Genomic DNA, 20,058 nt, shown 5'->3' with positions numbered 1-20,058 from the left:
GGGTATTTGGGAGTTTGGCATCTAATTCATTCTGGGCACTTTTGAAAATCCTACTAGGTGACTATCTGCACCTTTATGCAGCTAAATATCTTTGTAAATCTGGCCTATAGTGCCTCTGTGTCTGGGGCCAAGAACACAGAAGCACCACCACAGCTTCTTTATCTCCATTTATGAGAACAAATTGAGCAATTAATACTAAAAAGGCCTATCATTTGCGGGGTTTTTAATGCCAAATGCTTAAGAATCTGTGATTAAAAAGAGACACAGTGGAAAGAGAAAAGGAGTACTTGTGGCACCTTAGAGACTAACAAATTTATTTGAGCATAAGCTTTTGTGAGGATTGTCTGGCTATGTAGACTCCCTCCTCAGGTCCTACGTCACCAGCACTCCCAGCTATCTTCGAGACACCACTGACTTCTTGAGGAAACTACAATCCATTGGTGATCTTCCTAAAAACACCATCCTAGCCACTATGAATGTAGAAGCCCTCTACACCAACATTCCACACAAAGATGGACTACAAGCCGTCAGGAACGGTATCCCCGATAATGTCACGGCTAACCTGGTGGCTGAACTTGGTGACTTTGTCCTCACCCATAACTATTTCACATTTGGTGACAATGTATACCTTCAAATCAGCGGCACTGCGATGGGTACCCGCATGGCCCCACAGTATGCCAACATTTTTATGGCTGACTTAGAACAACGCTTCCTCAGCTCTCGTCTCCTAATGCCCCTACTCTACATGCGCTACATTGATGACATCTTCATCATCTGGATCCATGGAAAAGAAGCCCTTGAGGAATTCCATCATGATTTCAACAATTTCCATCCCACCATCAACCTCAGCCTGGACCAGTCCACACAAGAGATCCACTTCCTAGACACTACGGTGCTAATAAGCGATGGTCACATAAACACCACTCTATATCGGAAACCTACTGACCGCTATTCCTACCTACATGCCTCTAGCTTTCATCCAGATCATATCACATGATCCATTGTCTACAGCCAAGCTCTACGATATAACCGCATTTGCTCCAACCCCTCAGACAGAGACAAACACCTACAAGATCTCTATCATGCATTCCTACAACTACAATACCCACCTGCTGAAGTGAAGAAACAGACTGACAGAGCCAGAAGAGTACCCAGAAGTCACCTACTACAGGACAGGCCCAACAAAGAAAATAACAGAACGCCACTAGCCATCACCTTCAGCCCCCAACTAAAACCTCTCCAACACATCATCAAGGATCTACAACCTATCCTGAAGGACGTCCCATCACTCTCACAGATCTTGGGAGACAGGCCAGTCCTTGCTTATAGACAGCCCCCCAATCTGAAGCAAATACTCAACCGGAAACCACACACCACACAACAGAACCACTAACCCAGGAACCTATCCTTGCAACAAAGCCCGTTGCCAACTCTATCCACATATCTATTCAGGGGACACCATCATAGGGCCTAATCACATCAGCCACACTATCAGAGGCTCCTTCACCTGCGCATCTACCAATGTGATATATGCCATCATGTGCCAGCAATGCCCCTCTGCCATGTACATTGGTCAAACTGGACAGTCTCTACGTAAAAAAAATAAATGGACACAAATCAGAAATCAAGAATTATAACATTCACAAACCAGTCGGAGAACACTTCAATCTCTCTGGTCACTCGATTGCAGACCTGAGGGTGGCTATCCTTCAACAAAAAAACTTCAAAAACAGACTCCAACGAGAGACTGCTGAATTGGAATTAATTTGCAAACTGGATACAATTAATTTAGGCTTGAATAGAGACTGGGAATGGATGAGTCGTTACAAAAGGAAAACGATTTCCCCATGTTATTTCTCCCCCCCACCCCACCCCCCACTGTTCCTCAGATGTTCTTGTTAACTGCTGGAAATAGCCTACCTTGCTTGTCACCATGAAAGGTTTTCCTCCTTTCCCCCCCCTGCCGCTGGTGATGACTCATCTTAAGTGATCGCTCTCCTTACAGTGTGTATGATAAAACCCATTGTTTCATGTTCTCTGTGTGTGTGTATATAAATCTCCCCACTGTATTTTCCACCAAATGCATCCGATGAAGTGAGCTGTAGCTCACGAAAGCTTATGCTCAAATAAATTTGTTAGTCTCTAAGGTGCCACAAGTACTCCTTTTCTTTTTGCGAATACAGGCTTACATAGCTGCTACTCTGAAACCTGTCATAATGGAAAGAGAGCTCTTAATGAGAATTTGAACGACTTAAAAAATACTATGGGTATTGACCTCATTCCATTAAACATCTCATTCATCTTTTCCTTTCCCCATCCTCTCTATTCCCTATGGTGTTAGCAGGAGATAGTCAAGGAGATGGAAGTTTATTATCAAAGTAACAACAAACACAGTTTGAATTCCCAGTGTAGATGCAGTTTTCATCTCTTCCTCCATTCATAACTTATTGTGTTCTTCCAGTAGCACAAGCACAGAATATGCACCTTTTAAATTTTACCTTCACTTACCTTTGAGCCATTCTCACACATTTTTCCCCCACTTAGTGGAATGAGTCTGATCTGTGTGAACAGTTAACCTGTTCCGGATAGCAAAACCTAATTTAAAACCAGCGTATAGGATTAGCCCAATGCCTAGGTTTATTTCACTCATGTTTTAAAACTGGGATTACTCAGGAGAACAAGCAAATTTGCACAAGAACTTAATTTCCACCTAAAAATATTTTAGAAGTTTAGAATAGGATGATACTGCCACATGGAACCACTTGTAAAACTCAGGGATTGCTGCACTAAGAAATAACTCTGATTCAGCAATCTGTGGCCAATAATTGGTGCAGTTTCACCAGTACTGACTCCTAATTTCAGAGCAGGGGCATTTATATTTTTATAACTTGAATGAAGTTATTGCAGAATGGCCAGTTTGCCACAACAGAGTTAAGCAGACTCCAGCTGCCTTGACATAGAGTCGAATGCCAGAGGAGATCACTGATCATCTAATATGACCTTCTGTATAACACAGGCCATAGAACTTGTCCCAGATAATTACTGTTCGAAATTTTCTTTGTATCAGTGATCTGTCCTCTTCATCCTTTACCATTCCCCTCATATTGTGTCATCTGCAAATTGTATCAGCCATGATTTTAAGCTTACTTCCAGCTCATTGATAAAAATGTTAAATAGTGTAGGGCCAATAGAATTTAGATAGAGTTTATAATGGAGAGAATATGAGATCTTGGTTATCATACAGCCCAAGAGATCAAGATACTTATAATGGGTTAAAAATAAATAACATGTGTAATTGTAATAGCTTGGGAGATTGGTAATGAACTAGAAACCTTACTACCACTGGATTCTAGTTCAAATATAGTTGTAATACTTCCTGTAGTGACTCAAGAGCATGAATACCACCAACCTCACGGTAGAAGGACACAAACCCCAACTTGGTTGAGAGTGCTATCAAGTGCAAGCTCCTCAGTCATTATAACAACCTAAACATGCAGTCACAGACAGTCCATTTGGGTACTCTCTCTCTACCCAGGTGAACATACGTTTATGATAGATGATCATCAAGAATCATATCAATATTCAAATGATTTCCAGTACCAAAAGACCAGTCACTTACTCCAGGTCAATTGCACCTATAAAAATGGTGTAAAGATGTATTAAATAGGAAAAGTAAATGAGAGAGTTATTTACAAGGTTAAAGCAGTAAACATATACACACAAATGAGTTACAATCTTGAGTTTCAAAAGGTAATCAAAGCTCCTGTAATAGGTAAACACTATATGTCCTTTAGGGTTAACCCAGGGTAAGCAGCTGGGAATCTCTTGTTCACACCTAAAAAAACTCTTATCCTACAGAGTCCAAGCAGCATAGAGATATCTAATTCCTTGGGGTTTTTTTAATCCCCATCCTACCACATGCTCTGAGCTGCAAACTCAGCTGATGGGAGGTAACAACTTGCAAGATTGATCTTCATCTATGGGAGGAAGGGCAGGGGAGAGAAAAGACAAACAAAGACCTTTGTCCTCTTTGACATCCCACAATAGTCCATTTGGCATCAGTGTACCTTTCTTGTGTACCTTGTGTTGCAGATCAGCACTTAACACTAACTAATGTCTCTATGCTATCTGGAGATTTACAGTTACAGGGGCTCACAATACAAAAACTCTAATATGTCATTACAATATGGGATGCAGATGTTATAAGTCACATAAATGAATATAGCAGTTCACAGACATACAAAAAAGTCTAACCACTAAACACATTCTTATCATTCTAATACCTATTTTAACAATACCAACACACAAGTGAGCCAGACTGATTCCTGGTTTGTATTTGTCAGTGTTCAACTGAGACATGGGGACCTTGGTATGAGCTGGCACCTGGTCTGCCAGTATCACACTAGCCCAGATCTGCAAAGACAGAGAGCCATCGTCATGTTATAGCCACTGAATGGCGTCTGTTATTTGGTGGTTGAGTTGGTTAATATTTATACATTTTTGTCCACCAACTAAGTGCCTGAAGACCTGATACACATGAAGGATGTCAGCATCACAGCACCTCTGTAAGGTAGGAAAATATTGCTGTCCTCATTTTCTAAATGGGCAAGTTAAGGCACAAAGATGTTATATGACTTATCCAAGGACCTATAAGGTGGCTATGCAAAACCCAGTAATAAAACCCAAATCATCTGAACCTATAAACAAGGAATATGCCTACCATTGCCTGTATTTTTATTTCACTCCCCTTTTTCATAGACTTTCTTAAAAGTTGTTGTGCTCATGAATGGGAGTTTCTTTGACAAAAGAACTATTTGATAAAGAAAGCTGGAAGTGAGGTATAATCTCTTCCCTTTGGATCAAGTCTGTTTCTATCTCTGAATGCTTAAAGAAGAATGCTCTGGACTACATATGAACTATGCCATGCTAACCCCGAAGTCAGTGAAGATAATACTGGATGTTTATCTTTTCTTGTTGGGCTGCTCATTTCTCTAAATAAGAGGGTTCTGTAAGTGATAGTTTTGCTGAGATCAAGAAAATATCAGCTATCTGCAAGTTTTACAAAGATTTCAACTTTCAGATTAGCTTGATACAACTCAGTGACCCTGATCGTCCTTTCACAAATGCTGGTGAAATGCCATGCGGGCCTGATTTCTCATTTACACCGTTTCCAAGTTCCTGTTCTGGTGCAGACTTCTTTGTGATCTTGGGCAAGTCACACAGCTTCTCTTGGTGGGCTCCACAAAGATATGTAGGTGCCTGAGTTTCAGGATTAAGCACCTAACTTCAGTTTTGGCTCCACTTCAATCCACCAGACTCCTGCTGAAACCTGTAGGTGCATAACATCATTTGTCATCTTAGTGTGAATTTTAGAGTAAATATTCCCACCCTGGGCATGTGCACAGCTGCCTCACTCTAGACAGACAACCACCTATCTGCTGTTTAAGCCTCACTGTTATCCATGAACCAGGGCAAGGCAAGCATTCGGCCATTTAAATTGCATGCAGGGCTGGATCTAGCAGGGCATCTGAACATGCTTACCAGACCAGGTCCCATTCAAAATCTGTCTGGAGGAGACAGTTGTGAAGTGCCTGCCTTGAGCTAAGTAGTTAAAGTGCTCACCTGAAATATGGGAAACCCAGCTTTGATCCCCCCTTCTGTGCCAGACAGGGGAGAAGGGAGCTGTGCAATCACCACTGAGTTATGAGAGATTCTGATGTGGGGTTTCCTCAGTCTCTCCTGTTGAAACTGTTGCACTGTGGATAAATAATGAAACAATGATTGGAGCAAGGGGATCTCCCATGTGGTGTCCTAACCACTGGCCTACAGAGTCATTCTCTTTAACTCTCTTTCTCTCTCTTGCCTAATGGCTTCTCAGGTATTTATCCCTTGGATCCCTCCATTTTGTGTGGAATAAGGCATGTGCCTAACTCATTCCCTCAAAAACCACTTAGACACGTTAAAAGGCCTGATTACACGCGGCTGATTCCCATTTAGGCCTTGTCTACACGACCACGGTAAGTTGATGCAACTAAGTTATGCAACTCCAGCTATGTTATTCATGTAGTTGGAGTCGACATAGCTTAGGTCGATTACCCGCAGTGTCTACACCACGCTGCGTTGACGGGAGACGCTCTCCCCTCGACTTACCTTACTCTTCTCATTCCGGTGGAGGACCAGAGTCGACCGGAGAGCTGTCTGTGATTGATTTAGCGGGTCTTCACTAGACCCATGAAATCAACTCCCGCTGCATCGATTGCAGCAGCATCAATCCCTTGTATATGTAGACCATGGCTTTACAGAGTCCCCGGTAGGCATATACCCTGGCCTATCTTAGAGAAAGGCATGGGGCTGAGTACGCAGCCCTCTGGTTGGCATCTCCTACTGGCTATCTTAGGCAGGTCGATGCCTATTGTGCTGGCTTTTGTGGATCGTATTCCAAGGTGCCGAGTTCTCCCCATGTATTATATAGGGAGCTTAGCCTAACTCAGCCTTTGTGGATCGCAGGGTTGTTTCTGTGACCTTCTAGGAGCCTAAAAGTGAGGCACTGTGATGCTCAGAAATGCAATGCCTAAATCCCTTCTTGGATCTTACCCTCTGTGCCTCAATTTCCCAAGTATAGAATGGGGACAATAGCCCTTCCCTACAGCACAGGGGTATTGTGACAAGAACTTTGTTAAAGTTTGTAAGGTGCTCAGATTCTATGGGAATGTGGGCCATACAAGTACCAAAAAAAAGACAGAAGAACGAGTATCTTCATTTGTTCCTGTTTAACCAGTGTCACTGGAATAGCTAAAGCAATTCTCTCTCTGTTCATGCTGGAAGTCAGTAAGCCAAACATAGTAAAAAATAATATCTCCCTATCCCTTATTTCTCTTCAAATTGTTAAGACAGAGATGTAAAGAATCTGTGCCAGGTGTTATAAATGGTTCCAACCATAGCTATAAAAAGAAAAGGAGTACTTGTGGCACCTTAGAGACTAACAAATTCATTTGAGCATGAGCTTTCGTGAGCTACAGCTCACTTCATTGCATGCATACACGGCTGAAACCAACCATAGCTATGCAATTCCAGGCAAGATAATCTAGTATCCACTTGTGTCAGATCATCTGAAAATTACTTGTGTGAGAGGAATTGCTTATTGTGGGATGGCCGTGGGTAGTGCTTCTACCAACACCATACCAGCTTTGCGTTAGTAGATGTTCATTAAGTTTAAAGGTACTTTTAAGAACAGAAAAAATTGTTATGCCTGTCTATTGCAACCCTTAAGGGTACTGCCTGAATTCTTGTCATAACACATTATTCTGAAAAGGAATAAAAATGATAGAGGTCTTTATTGAAACACTTGTGATGATATAGCCTTAGAGGTTTACATGAACATAGAATCAGACTTAAGAAAAAGGTCAGATATGCCATGTTATTTTTAACTGACTTGTCTAATGAACTAAAATCATGGCAAGAAAGTTCTATTTCTCACACAAAAATGCTAAAATTTCCCTTGCACAAAGATCAGGAGCAATAGAAAATGTCTTATTTTTCTTATGCAGAAAATGTCTTTTTTCCCTATATATGCCCAGTTATTCAAGCACTCTGCACTATACTGCAATATTGTAAAGGTAAAGAAATGAGGTTGGATCATCAGTTGGTGTAAACCAACTTAATTCCATTGAAATCAATAGATGCCAGTTTACACCAGCTGAGACTGTGGTCCATTCCCCTTAGTTCAAGCAAAGAAATATTCTCATGTATTTTCTTTGGACAGATATTTCCTCTTTCATATTTCTTATCCATACTCTAGATCTCTCTCACACATTCAATTACACATAAAGAATTCCCATTGATATTGAGGAGATATTAATATGCCGAATGAGTGCAAAATATCTGATACTAGTTTATATTTATATAGAATATTTCTGTCTGCTGAACTCAAAATGCTTTACAGCTGTGTTAGTAAATTACAATAGCCTCACAATATCCCTGTATGACCTTTTATTGCTGTCACTGGGTGACACTGTCCCTTTAAGAAGGAGCAGGACCACTGCACCCTTGCAACAGCTGACTCAAAAGAGCTTTAAAAGAAAGCACCTGATTTCATAGTTAGAAATCAGCAGCATTATAACAAGAGTATTGTTGCCCTCCCTATGGGAGGGGAGGCTGTGAGAACCTGAGAGGCAGAGGGGTCAAAAAAACAAATGAGGAATTGCAGCCCAAGGTGAGGTAAGCAGCTCTTTTTGTTTGTCTTTTAAATTTGAACAATGAAACTGCCTCAAAGAGATTGAGTGAGGAAGTGGGTTATTTGTGTACTAGAGGGGAGCCCTGCCTTATTATAAGTAGTGGAAAATGCGGGGGGCAATTGGCCCCTGGAATTGAGGGGCAACTGAAGTTTGAGTTTGACTGATATCCCATCTAGTTTAGATGTCCAGGAACTGATAGAGCCAGAGTATGTGGAAGCATGTTTTGCTGAAGGAAGGTCCACTCTTCTAAGTTGGTGCATGGAGGGATAGCAGCAACTTTAGGAGTTCCCGCTTCTGTTTCTGCAGGTAGTCAGAAGATGGAAGCAGTGGGAGGTGCAGCCAGATCTGTGGGATCATACTTGAGGAACAGTAGCAGCAGTGCCTCCTGGAGATCCTGCAGAAGGAAAGGCTCAGAGAAGGAAAGAGGACTTTGAGGACCAGAAGGCTTGAGGTGCATCAGAGGGCATGTTTTGCCTGTGAGTGAGGCATATAAGAAATATTTGCCTCCACGTGAACTGTGCTTTTAAGACTTGCTCAGCTGTGCAGAGCATAGAAGAAACTGGAGAGACTGTGGGTGGTACTTTGCCCGTTGCTCAGGCCCAAGAAGGGGCAACGATGGTGTGGTTCTCAAAGACCGTATGTTTTTATTGGGGGTAGGGGAAAGAGGATCTTGCCTGACTAAAATCTCAGACTATCGAAAACTTGGACACCAAAAGTTTGGGTTCCCCAAATGGCAGAATGATCATGGGAAGGACTGGGCCAGGAGAGACAGGAGATAACCTGAGTGCTTCAAGTGGGTGTGGGTTTGACCCTTAAGGGATAGCCTTGGGAAAGTGGAGTCTGTGGGATGGGGAGAGCCCTGCATACCAAGGGAAGTAATTCCCCAGGTAGAGAGGCTGAGAGGGAGAGGGCGCAGCAGATCCTACCAGAGAGGCTAAAAGAGATGAAGGCCAAGAGGCAATCTGCAGCACCAGAATCTCCTAGGGCAGCAGAGTCCTATAACCTGCTGGCTGAGGTACAAAGGCAGGAGAGACAGACCCACCTCCCGCTCCACTAACTAAGGTTGGGGTTGAGCTGCAGAGGATCAGGCTCCAGGTGGAGGAAATGCAAAGAGAGGATGGAAGAGGAAGCTAATGAGCTGAGAAAGCTCATTAAAAAAGCAGCACAATTGCAGGCTTGGGCAGAGGGTTGGAAGCAGAGGAAGAGGGAAAGTGTCTGTGAGAAGGGCACAGGGATGTTGGCTGCAGACAAAATGGACTCTGCAGATATAGCAGCACCATTTTGGGGTTGCTAAATCTGTATATACAGCACTGAGAGCAGGGGATATGAGAGGCCTGCTCTCTTTGGCATAAAAGCACTGGGTGGTGCTTGTTGCTTTGGAAGAGGCCAGGCAGCAAGCCTGGAAAGAGGAGGAGTTACTGAGGGAAAAGTGAGAGCTGAAGTCCAGATCAAACTCCTGGAGGATGTGTGGGATTTGAAACGGGGCACGCAAAAGGAGCTCTGAGAGAGAGATGAGTTACTCTGTGAAATCTCCCAGCTGAAGGGAGAGCTGGAGCAACTACAGGCTGGAAAATGGACAGGGAAAGGCTGGAGAAAGAAATGAGGCTCTATTAGTGGTGCTCAGTTGACGTATGGACTGTGAGGCTGGCCAAGCCGCGCAGGACCTGGAGTGGCATAGACTAGGGACTCATTTCTTCAGAACTGGGGTTAAGGTCTGAGGGGAACCCTCTGGGGGTGTGTTTTGTATGATATGTTTTGTCAAATATATTGTGGAAAGAAGGTTTTGGTTTGGGGGCCCACTATGCATGGGCTCTGATGTAAGGATGGATTGTATAAGGCATGCCCTAGGGTTGGGCAAGCCCCTAAGAAGGGAAGAGTGTCACCAGGTGATACTGTCCCTGTAAGAGGAGCAGGACCAATGCACCTATACTGCATTAGCTGACACAACTGAGCTTTAGAAGAGGGCAGCTGGGCTTCCAGGAGACTGGGTGACTCAGTGAGTCAGAGCTAGGAAGCAGGGGCAAAAGGACTGCTAGGGGAAGGAATCTGGGGATTGTAGCTCAGGGTGGGCTGAAGAGTTGTTGTTTGATTAAAATTGCCTGCAAGAGACTGGGTATTGCAAACATGGGGAGAAGCCCTGATTTGTTACAATAATACAATCCCCATTTTACACATAGCTAAACTGATGCCTAAGTGATTAACATAAAGCTGAATTAGAAACAGGACCAGGAGTCAGGGCACTTGGATTCTGTGCTGTAACCGTGGGAACGCTCTGCCTTCTATTTCCTTTAGATGTATCTAGTTTTCAGAACAGGCAATCCCTCTTTCTATCACTTCATTGTTTTCTCTCATTCCCACATCCAAGTGGCTGAGCAAGTCTGAGGAAAAACGTTTTGAAAGAGACCAGAATCCACAGGACAGAAAAGCTGCTGCAGTATCCAAATGCTCACAATGGGGGAAAGAAAGCCAGTCTTGTGCAGAGTGGGGAAAGGTAATCTTTAGTGAAATAGGAGTCTTTTCTTTAATGGATTTATACTGCATGCTCCCTCTGTTTACTGTTGCACAAAAAAAGGAGGAAGCTTTTTGTCTTGGTTGTGCTTCTCACTTATTTTTATTCTTGCTGGCAGTGCCCATGATGGGCATAGGCTTGGAAATATCTCCCAGCTTTCCTCGCCAATGGTTTTGTTTATGTACAAATCCTACAAGCAGAAAAGCTGCCAGAGACTGTTTTTTTGATTATCCTGAACAATGGGAAAGGGGCTGGGTTTGCATAGGCAAGGGTGCCTAATGCCAACAAACATCACTGAAGGAATTCAAACTGCCTTATTATTCTGTTATACCCAACATATGGCTAAATACTAAAGTATGAATGTGTTGCTCTACAATGACTCTGATTAAATCCCATTACAGTATGAATGGCCAATATGTTAATTAAGTATTTACAAAGAAAACCAAATTTAAGCCATTATTTATAAAATGTGATCTGTGTTTATCTTGACGACCAATCGGGATATGTTTGTAGCATAAGCACAATGCACTTTCAGTGTTCATAATTAAGGAAACAAACCCAGAATGTCCTATGTCAAATAGAGTAAGACTGTCTAGTTAATTGAATGATTGTAATAGTTACATTGTGTCTTGGTACTTCCCCATGTGAAGGAAATAAAGCAGGTATGAAGTATGAGCCTTTCAATGGGTACATAATAGTATCAATAAAAGTACAATTGTGCCTTGTCTCAGCTTTTTACAGCATGTTCCCGCTATATTCTATTCACCAATACAAGTAGATTAGCCACCAGTATTACAGCGACAGAGGTGTTTATATCTTTTAAAAACACTGGAGGAACCTGGGTTTTGTTACAAAATAAATATAGTTTAAGGCTGTCTTTTGTGGCAGGAATTATCTGCTTGACTGACTGACCATCTTATGTTTGCACTGTTGTTGTAACCATGTTGGTCCCAGGATATTAGAGAGACAAGGTGAGGGAGGTAATACCTTTTATGGGACCAACTTCAGCTGGTGAGAAAGACAAGCTGTCGAGCCGCACAGAGCTCTTCTTCAGATCTGTGTGGCTTGACAACTTGTCTTTCTCATCAACTGAAGTTGGTCCCATAAAAGGTATGACCTCCCTCCCATTGGCTCTCTAACATCCCTCTTTGGCTCTCTAACATCCCTCTTTGGAAAAATTAAATAAGCCCTTCAATCTGCAATGTGCTGAACACTTTTGTTCTGGAGGGGTGTCTGGAATAGTTGTAGGTGCTCTATATCTCCCAAGTGCTACATATCACGTTTGTGGGATCAAGCCTAGAGCTGGTCACTTTAAGAAGGAGAGAAGGATTTAATGGAACTATGAAGCACATCAAGGAAAATAAATCCAGTTCTAAGATATGGAATTTGCGGTGTGTGTTCCCTGCAGAAACAGTCTGCATGTACTGGTTTACATCCTTTGGTGAATTAAGGCAGCTTCACACTGCTCCACCAAAGCAAACTGGGGTAAAGCCATTTATTCTAGCCACCCAGGATCCCACCCACTCAGTATGGGATGATCCCCTGCAAGAGGTCTGGCTTGGGGACAGAGTGATGATCCCTGTGCTCCTGCCATCTCCAACTGCTGTAATAATCTGTCAGACTCGTATGGCCAGCCCAAGTTACAGCAGCCTTCAGAATATCATAGATACCTGAAACGACAAAATAATTTGGCTTTGGTGGAACATAATTATTGCTTGAACTTGAGTGAGTACAATGACACTGATGAGCCTCCTCGTGAAAAGTGCCGAGAGATCTCACTGACCCCAGGTGTTGAGAAGTTTGGTTACTCACTTCATCTGAAAGATGGATTAAATCCAGAAACAAATCAATAAATAGAACATAGCCTGACAGAGCAACTATTTCATAAATGGCCCTCTTGTTCCTTCGGTGCGTCTCACTCCACTGTTAACTCTTTTCACCGGCCTGGTAGTCATGTCACATGCTGTACTGTTTGTGATTTGTTACCAGTATCTGGCAAAGGACCATATTGATCACTTATGACACAGTTTAAAATAGTATCCTACCCTTTTGTTCCTGGAATGGCTTGCATCTGTTCAAAACCCCCTACTACTACACTAAAAAGCTAGGAGAGCTTGCAGGGTCCGCTGATGCCTAGTGCTCTCTGTTTCTGCCGAGATGAGATCAACTTCTTGGCTGAGGTTCTGTACTGGCCTCTCAGAGATGCAGGACAGAACTCTCCGGCCAGCAGGAGGATGGGGATGAAGATGGTTCTTTGCACCTCCTGCTCTTGGGTTGCTCTGGGGCCTGGAGAAACCCATGGCATAACTCGGACAGTTCCCAGATCTTGTCTAAATTTCAGTAGCCTCCTAGGCTGCCCTACAGGGAGTAACCCTGCTCAAAATCTCTGCAGCACTGGGTGATGTGGCTAACACTCCTTTTTGCCCCCAGCCATGGTTCTGAGATGCCCTTTATGCCGGGGTTTGTGATGGGCTTTGTGGAAGGAAGGCTGATTGTTGCAGTGTCTGCCAGGGCGATCCTCCCCCAGCCACAACTGGGGCTTTTAGGGCCCCTTTACCTCTTTGCATTCCTCTGACCTGACATAAAGGGGCTGAAACGGGCATGACCATCTTACCCTTTGGTTTTAATGTCCATTGGCTTCTGTTGGGCTTAGGAGTTAACATTTCAGCTGGATACGTGGTGGTTCTGCAGGGTGTCAGCTGATGTGCTGAGATGCATTCCTCTTTAGATAAATGTATATTTAATTGTGACAGTTGAGAAGTAAGGACATAAAGCTGACTGACGACTCGCAGCAGGGAGATGAGCCAATATACATCTACATTGGTAACAACCAGGCTTCAGCTCGCCACGCTCGTGCATGCCCTCAGCCTGCTGGATGCCACAGGGAAGCATTTTAGTGAAGGGCAGAAACTGAAAAACGTTCCCATAAGCCTGTAAGAAACAATGAAACTGCCCAACAGTTCTGATGGGGATTCCCTTTTGGTGAATCACTACCAACCTATAAATCCAGTCTCGTCTTTCCTTTCACGCAGCTCGCAGTCAGAAATCTCACCACTTTACTCAGTCTGTTAAGCATTGTGTTAACCTCGTAGATATACTGCAGCCCTACTGGGATTTTTGTGGCATCTGGTATAAACCCCATGTAATAGCAGCTCTTTCACTTCTGTCCAATACTTGGTTCCTTCCAGATATTGTGGCATTATAATCATCAACATCAGGGACGTCGTTTGCTAAGAGTCAAGGCATGCACTTGCTCACCCCACACCTTGGTTTGCCCCTTTTGACTCTTCATGGGTCCATATGCTCCACTTCTTGCTTCCCTCCACCCCCTGACTTTGTAGGGTGTAATATTGCGTACAACGTTTTATGTACTAACACAGCTTTGCTTCCCCCAGAACTTTTCTGAAATGATGCCCCTGCTCAGGATTCATAATCCACAGTGCTTTTTAACTATTAAATGTTCAATTATTCAATGGGAAATGGAATTTTGGCAGGCATACAAATGTATTGTACAAGCGGTGTTTGAAGAAGATTCTGTAAAAGGACCCACTGTACCTTGAGATACTCCATGTGTCTCAACAAGACAGTTACCATTTTTTTTAAGACTACATTTGGCTACCATGAACCACTTGCTTGGTGAATCCCATATGGGGAAGAGAATCGGTGGGAGGATATTTGTGGAGATTATCCCATCAGGGACATAGTGTGGGACAGGATTTGCTCCCCTGCCCCAGGCTGAAAAAGATTGGGGGACCACCCGCACCTAGTAGATGCTGTTAAGTTGCACAGCATACAAACAGAAGTTAGATTAAAATAAATCAAATACTCTTTCTGAAAGGTTGCAACATAACACTACTTTAATTCCTGGGCTCCAGAACAATACCACCCCCCTAAGCTAGAAAGGAACATCCCAGCCCACCACAATGAATCTAAGCTGGATCCTTTGGAACAGACTGCTGAGATGCAGCTTGCAGGTTTCCCTGTAGAGTCCCATGGCTTGGAAGCAGGACCAGAAACAACATGGCTGCCTGTGCAAAACACACACTCTTAAAGTGATGTCTTGCAATTCCAGCACAATCCTTAGTGCACCACATGGTGGAAGGGTCATTTGTATTCATAATGTGCCTTTACACCAACTCTGATCCCTGATGGTGCCCCCAATAGCAGCCTGCACCCTGGTTCTCTTGTAGCACGATTGCAACGGAGCTGTGCTACCGAAGACCTCAAGCTAGGAGTGGGGCTCTGTCTAGGAGATAATGCATCCCAAGGTATAATATCTTTATATTTTTTCCTGGGGGATCATCTCATAGCTACTGTGGGGAGGGGACATGTGCTGCTTCCATCCTGCCCAGTCTCCCTCCCCTCTCTTGCACAGTCCCTGGAGAGATGGATGAGCACTTTCCACACAGGCAGGAGAGAAAACCCATGTGTAGATAAGTCTCCATATATAGATCTGGGAGGAACAATTAGGGTCCCTGGCTCTTGTCTAACCTGATGATAGAAAACTTAGCAATAATATATGTTTAATATTTCTTTATTAATAGTAATAAGAGTATAAATCTAAAATGCTGTTTCAGCAGACATTCATTCTTAGTCCAAAGTATCATTCTCCTCTAACTGGGCCTTATTCTGGAGAAATGTTACATGTCACTTACACATACTTCAGCATAGGGGAGCTGGGAGTCCTCAGGTCTGCTGTCTCCCCTAATAATGCTGATTTCATTATTCATAACCCTTTGTGCTCCTATCACACATTTCAGTGAAAGAACTCAAGTGTTCTCCAAATTAAGATTCATAATATCCACGCGGCAGAAACTAGGAGTGCCCAAAATCTTGAGTGAGCATTTATGCATGGGCCTTGTTCTAATTCGGGGGTGGAGGGAAAAGCCCTCATTCCTTTTGCCCTATAGAATAAAAATATAACTTTAGCCTTAGACAGCTGCTGACATTTTCCCAATTTAAAAATATATCCTGTGTGAAAGGCTGAGTTAGTGATATGATAGTTTGCTTGCTATAGGTACAAATTTGACAGCAGAGAGTGGAAGGAAAGGGAAGGGTCCCTGGAGGACAAAGGGAACAGGAGAAAATCTTAGAAGCCTGAATGAGAGAGGGTCTGGCAGGAAAAAGCCCAAGAGAGAGCTGGGCAGCAACCTGGTAATTTGAACATGGTTGCTTAATGAGCAAAGCTGCTGACAGAGAGAACCTGGAAATAAAGAAATGGAAGCAGAGTGAAAGAGGTGTCTGGAAGCACAGCAAACTGAGAACCAGCTGTTTTTCCTTCCTTGGTTTCTAACCCAGTTAAGCTGTTAACTCATGATTCTTTATTGAGCCTCATATTTTTCTGAACATGCATCCACTTGAACGTCTTCTAATGAATATTGTTCAGCATTGGGTAGGCTGATCACCCATTGCTGCCTGTCATACCCATTGTTAACTTGCTGCTATCCTCTCCAACGCATCATCAAGGATCTACAACCCATCCTGAAGGACGACCCATCACTCTCACAGATCTTGGGAGACAGGCCAGTCCTTGCTTACAGACAGCCCCCCAATCTGAAGCAAATACTCACCAGCAACCACACACCACACAACAGAACCACTAACCCAGGAACCTATCCTTGCAACAAAGCCCGTTGCCAGCTGTGCCCACGTATCTATTCAGGGGACACCATCATAGGGCCTAATCACATCAGCCACACTATCAGAGGCTCGTTCACCTGCGCATCTACCAATGTGATATATGCCATCATGTGCCAGCAATGCCCCTCTGCCATGTACATTGGTCAAACTGGACAGTCTCTACATAAAAGAATAAATGGACACAAATCAGACGTCAAGAATTATAACATTCAAAAACCAATCGGAGAACACTTCAATCTCTCTGGTCACTCGATTACAGACCTGAGAGTGGCTATCCTTCTACAAAAAAACTTCAAAAACAGACTCCAAGGAGAGACTGCTGAATTGGAATTAATTTGCAAACTGGATACAATTAATTTAGGCTTGAATAGAGACTGGGAATGGATGAGTCATTACACAAAGTAAAACTATTTCCCCATGTTATTTCTCCCCCCCCACCCCACCCCCCACTGTTCCTCAGATATTCTTGTTAACTGCTGGAAATAGCCTACCTTGCTTGTCACCATGAAAGGTTTTCCTCCCCCCCCCCCGCTGCTGGTGATGGCTTATCTTAAATGATCGCTCTCCTTACTGTATGTATGATAAACCCATTGTTTCATGTTCTCTGTGTGTGTGTATATAAATCTCCCCACTGTATTTTCCACCAAATGCATCCGATGAAGTGAGCTGTAGCTCACGAAAGCTTATGCTCAAATAAATTTGTTAGTCTCTAGGGTGCCACAAGTACTCCTTTTCTTTTTGAGAATACAGACTAACACGGCTGCTACTCTGAAACCTGTCTATCAAAAGAATTTGTTTTATGTGGTAGATGTTCAGACCTGCTTGTCTACAAACATCCTTGAAATCATGTATGTATGTTTAAACAGGATTCTTTCTTTCTTTTTTTGTTCATTACCTTCTCTATAGCTAACTAATGCTTCGTTTTCTTTAGGAAACATTTGTGAGGAAATCTCTCTCCATTATCTCAACTTCTGACGACTGAATGACTTTGCTTTGATCTAATTTCCAGCTGCTAAGAAAGCATGTCACAGAAGCACAGGATGTGATCCTATCCATATGGAAATTGCCCATCCATCGCTTCCCGTAGTTGAGGTGTAGCCATCTTCTAATCACTTTCTTCCCCTCATGACTAAAGCCCTGTCAGAGTGCCATCTTTTCCAAATCAAAGCCATGTTTGATTAATATGGAGGAAGTAAAAGCCTCTGTGGATACCCTTTTCATACTCGCATAATGTTAAAAAGGGTTTAGTCAGGGATATTTTTTCCATTTAAAAACATGAACAACAAAAGCCTCTCCTCTAAAAGGGGGATTTGTAATGGAGGTGTTTTAAGGAAACCACTTTAATAACAGAAGCACAACAAAAGCAAATTGCTGGCATAATATGGCATAAAATACATGAGATAATGCTTCTGACGTGTCTGAGGTGCTAAATATTTTGAGCAGGAGAAAGAACCATGATAATAATGGTGGATGTTTGTTCTGCAATGAATGCAGAGGAAAATGCTCCAATAGAGGCCCTTATAGTAATGAAGTGTCAATGTTAGGAGTCGGTTATTGCCTTTGTGCTGTAGTGAGTTTTATTTAAAAACTGGATTTAAATTAAACGAAACGTGTGTTTAAAAATATGCTTATCTTAAGTCCTGTGTCACCACAGCACAGACACTAGCCCATAGCAACATTGCCTTGCCTGTGTATCTGAGCACTATTATCTTAAAGGGGCCAGTCTTGAATCCCCCCTAGAACAAAGTCTCCCTACCACAATACCTATATCATGAGTCACTGGACTCTCCCTGCTGGCTAGTGACTTTAGGGGGCTTTGGACCAAGGCCCAGATCAAGTGTGTGTGTTTTAAAATGCACTGTGCTTTTCTTTTTAAAAATATATTATTTTAATAGTTCACCCTCCTGTTGTTGCTCGTAGTGTGGTAGCACCAAGATTGGCTTCATGTGCTATGCATTGTATGTATTCATAGGAACAATACCGGCCTTGAAGGGCTAACAGAACACAGGTACTCCCAGTTTTGGTCCCCCCACTACAGAAGGGATGTGGACAAATTGGAGAGAGTCCAGCGGAGGGCAATGAAAATGATTAGGGGGCTGGGGCACATGACTTACAAGGAGAGGCTGGAGGAACTGGGTTATTTAGTCTGCAGAAGAGTGAGGGGGATTTGATAGCAGCCTTCAACTGCCTGAAAGGGGGTTCCAAAGAGGATGGAGCTCAGCTGTTCTCAATGATGACAAATGACAGAACAAGAAGCAATGGTCTCAAGTTGCAGTGGGGGAGGACTAGGTTGGATATTAGGAAACACTCCGCCACTAGGAGGGTGGTGAAGCACTGGAATGGGTTACCTAGGGAGGTTGTGGAACCTGCATCCTTAGAGGTTTTTAAGGCCCGGCTTGACAAAGCCTTGGCTGGGATGATTTAGTTGGGATTGGTCCTGCTTTGAGCAGGGGATTGGACTAGATGATCTCCTGAGGTCTCTTCCAACCCTAATATTCTATGGTTCTATACACTTCAGCCAGGACCATGCTTCCCAGCTCAGGTAGACAGGCCTGAGCTGGCATATTAAAAATAGCAATGTAGCTAGCAGCAGCCTTGGCTAGCAACCTGCATACATACTTGCTCTGGCTACGTACTCGGGTAGCTAGCCTGAGCCACCACCCATGCTACTTCTAGCTGCACTGCTATTTTTAGTATGCTGGCTCAAACAGGGCCAGGTCATGCCCGTCTACCTGAGCTGGGAAACAACCTCCCCCATGCAGTATAGACGTAATCTCAATAGATTGGATGGACAAATGGTGGAAGTGGAAAAAAAGATCAAGTGATTTGCCAAGGTCACAAAGGTCAGTGGCAGAACTGCTCTAGTCAGCATTGTATCCTCTGTGCCATGCTGCCTCCCTCTAGTCTTAGCGAAGCAGAAAAATGTGAAGTTGAAGTGTTTGGCACACAAATAATTCCTGTGTTTTAACATGGGGGATCTGAAGTGAGGATCACATCAGTTTAAATAAGAAAATGATAAATGTCATTGGAACAGCTAGCATCTTGAGTGCAAGACCCATTCATGTTCTTGTATGTATATCCTTTGTGATGTATGCATAAGGAAGGTAGTGATGGGGGAATATACTGTTGGACAAGCTCTGAATGTCATTAGGTTCTTGGTGTTTACAGCCATGTGAAAATGAATCTGACATGGTTTATTACGGAGCCAGTGAAACAGCAGTGTGTGAGTTAGCGGAAAAACTGTCTCAGGCTATTGTGCTGCTGAGACTGAAAGCAGTCTTAGAAAGTGAATGTAAAACTGGCTGGGAAAACCTCTTCTGGGACTCTTAATAACTGGTACCCCATCCACATATGCGTGTGGTTAAGAGGGGAAGTATCAGCAGTGCTATTTGTTATATTGCACATACCCACTCATTAAATGGGGACTATGACAGATTTTCATGTAATCATCGCCCAGCACCATTCTGGAAACTTATTCCAAGTTAAATGGAAACTTTGCTAACCTAGGTGTGTCCATTGAGTGAGCATAAGTCAATAAAATTTAGACACATTGTATCAAGTGTAATGCTTTAGTTCCAGGTCTACTAATGTCAATGTTGTGACTACTGAAATAAGGCATCATAGAGATCCGGTATGAATAAATAGCCAATATTACTGAATTCAGAAACAATCTCT

General features: G+C 43.2%; 1 long non-coding RNA gene across 1 annotated transcript; it reads left to right on the top strand.

The window, feature by feature from the left end:
- The first annotated feature begins 8,049 nt into the window (after positions 1–8,049).
- LOC119855973 lies at positions 8,050–11,458 on the top strand. The gene is made up of 2 exons (XR_005293093.2): positions 8,050–8,217; positions 8,541–11,458. It is a non-coding gene; the product is annotated as an uncharacterized LOC119855973 (long non-coding RNA).
- Positions 11,459–20,058: the final 8,600 nt, after the last annotated feature.

Source organism: Dermochelys coriacea, chromosome 5 (genome assembly GCF_009764565.3).
Source record: "Dermochelys coriacea isolate rDerCor1 chromosome 5, rDerCor1.pri.v4, whole genome shotgun sequence".
Classification (NCBI taxonomy): Eukaryota; Metazoa; Chordata; order Testudines; family Dermochelyidae; genus Dermochelys; species Dermochelys coriacea.
The sequence above is the reverse complement of the archived record's forward strand: the minus strand, read 5'-3'. Positions and strand labels throughout refer to the sequence as shown.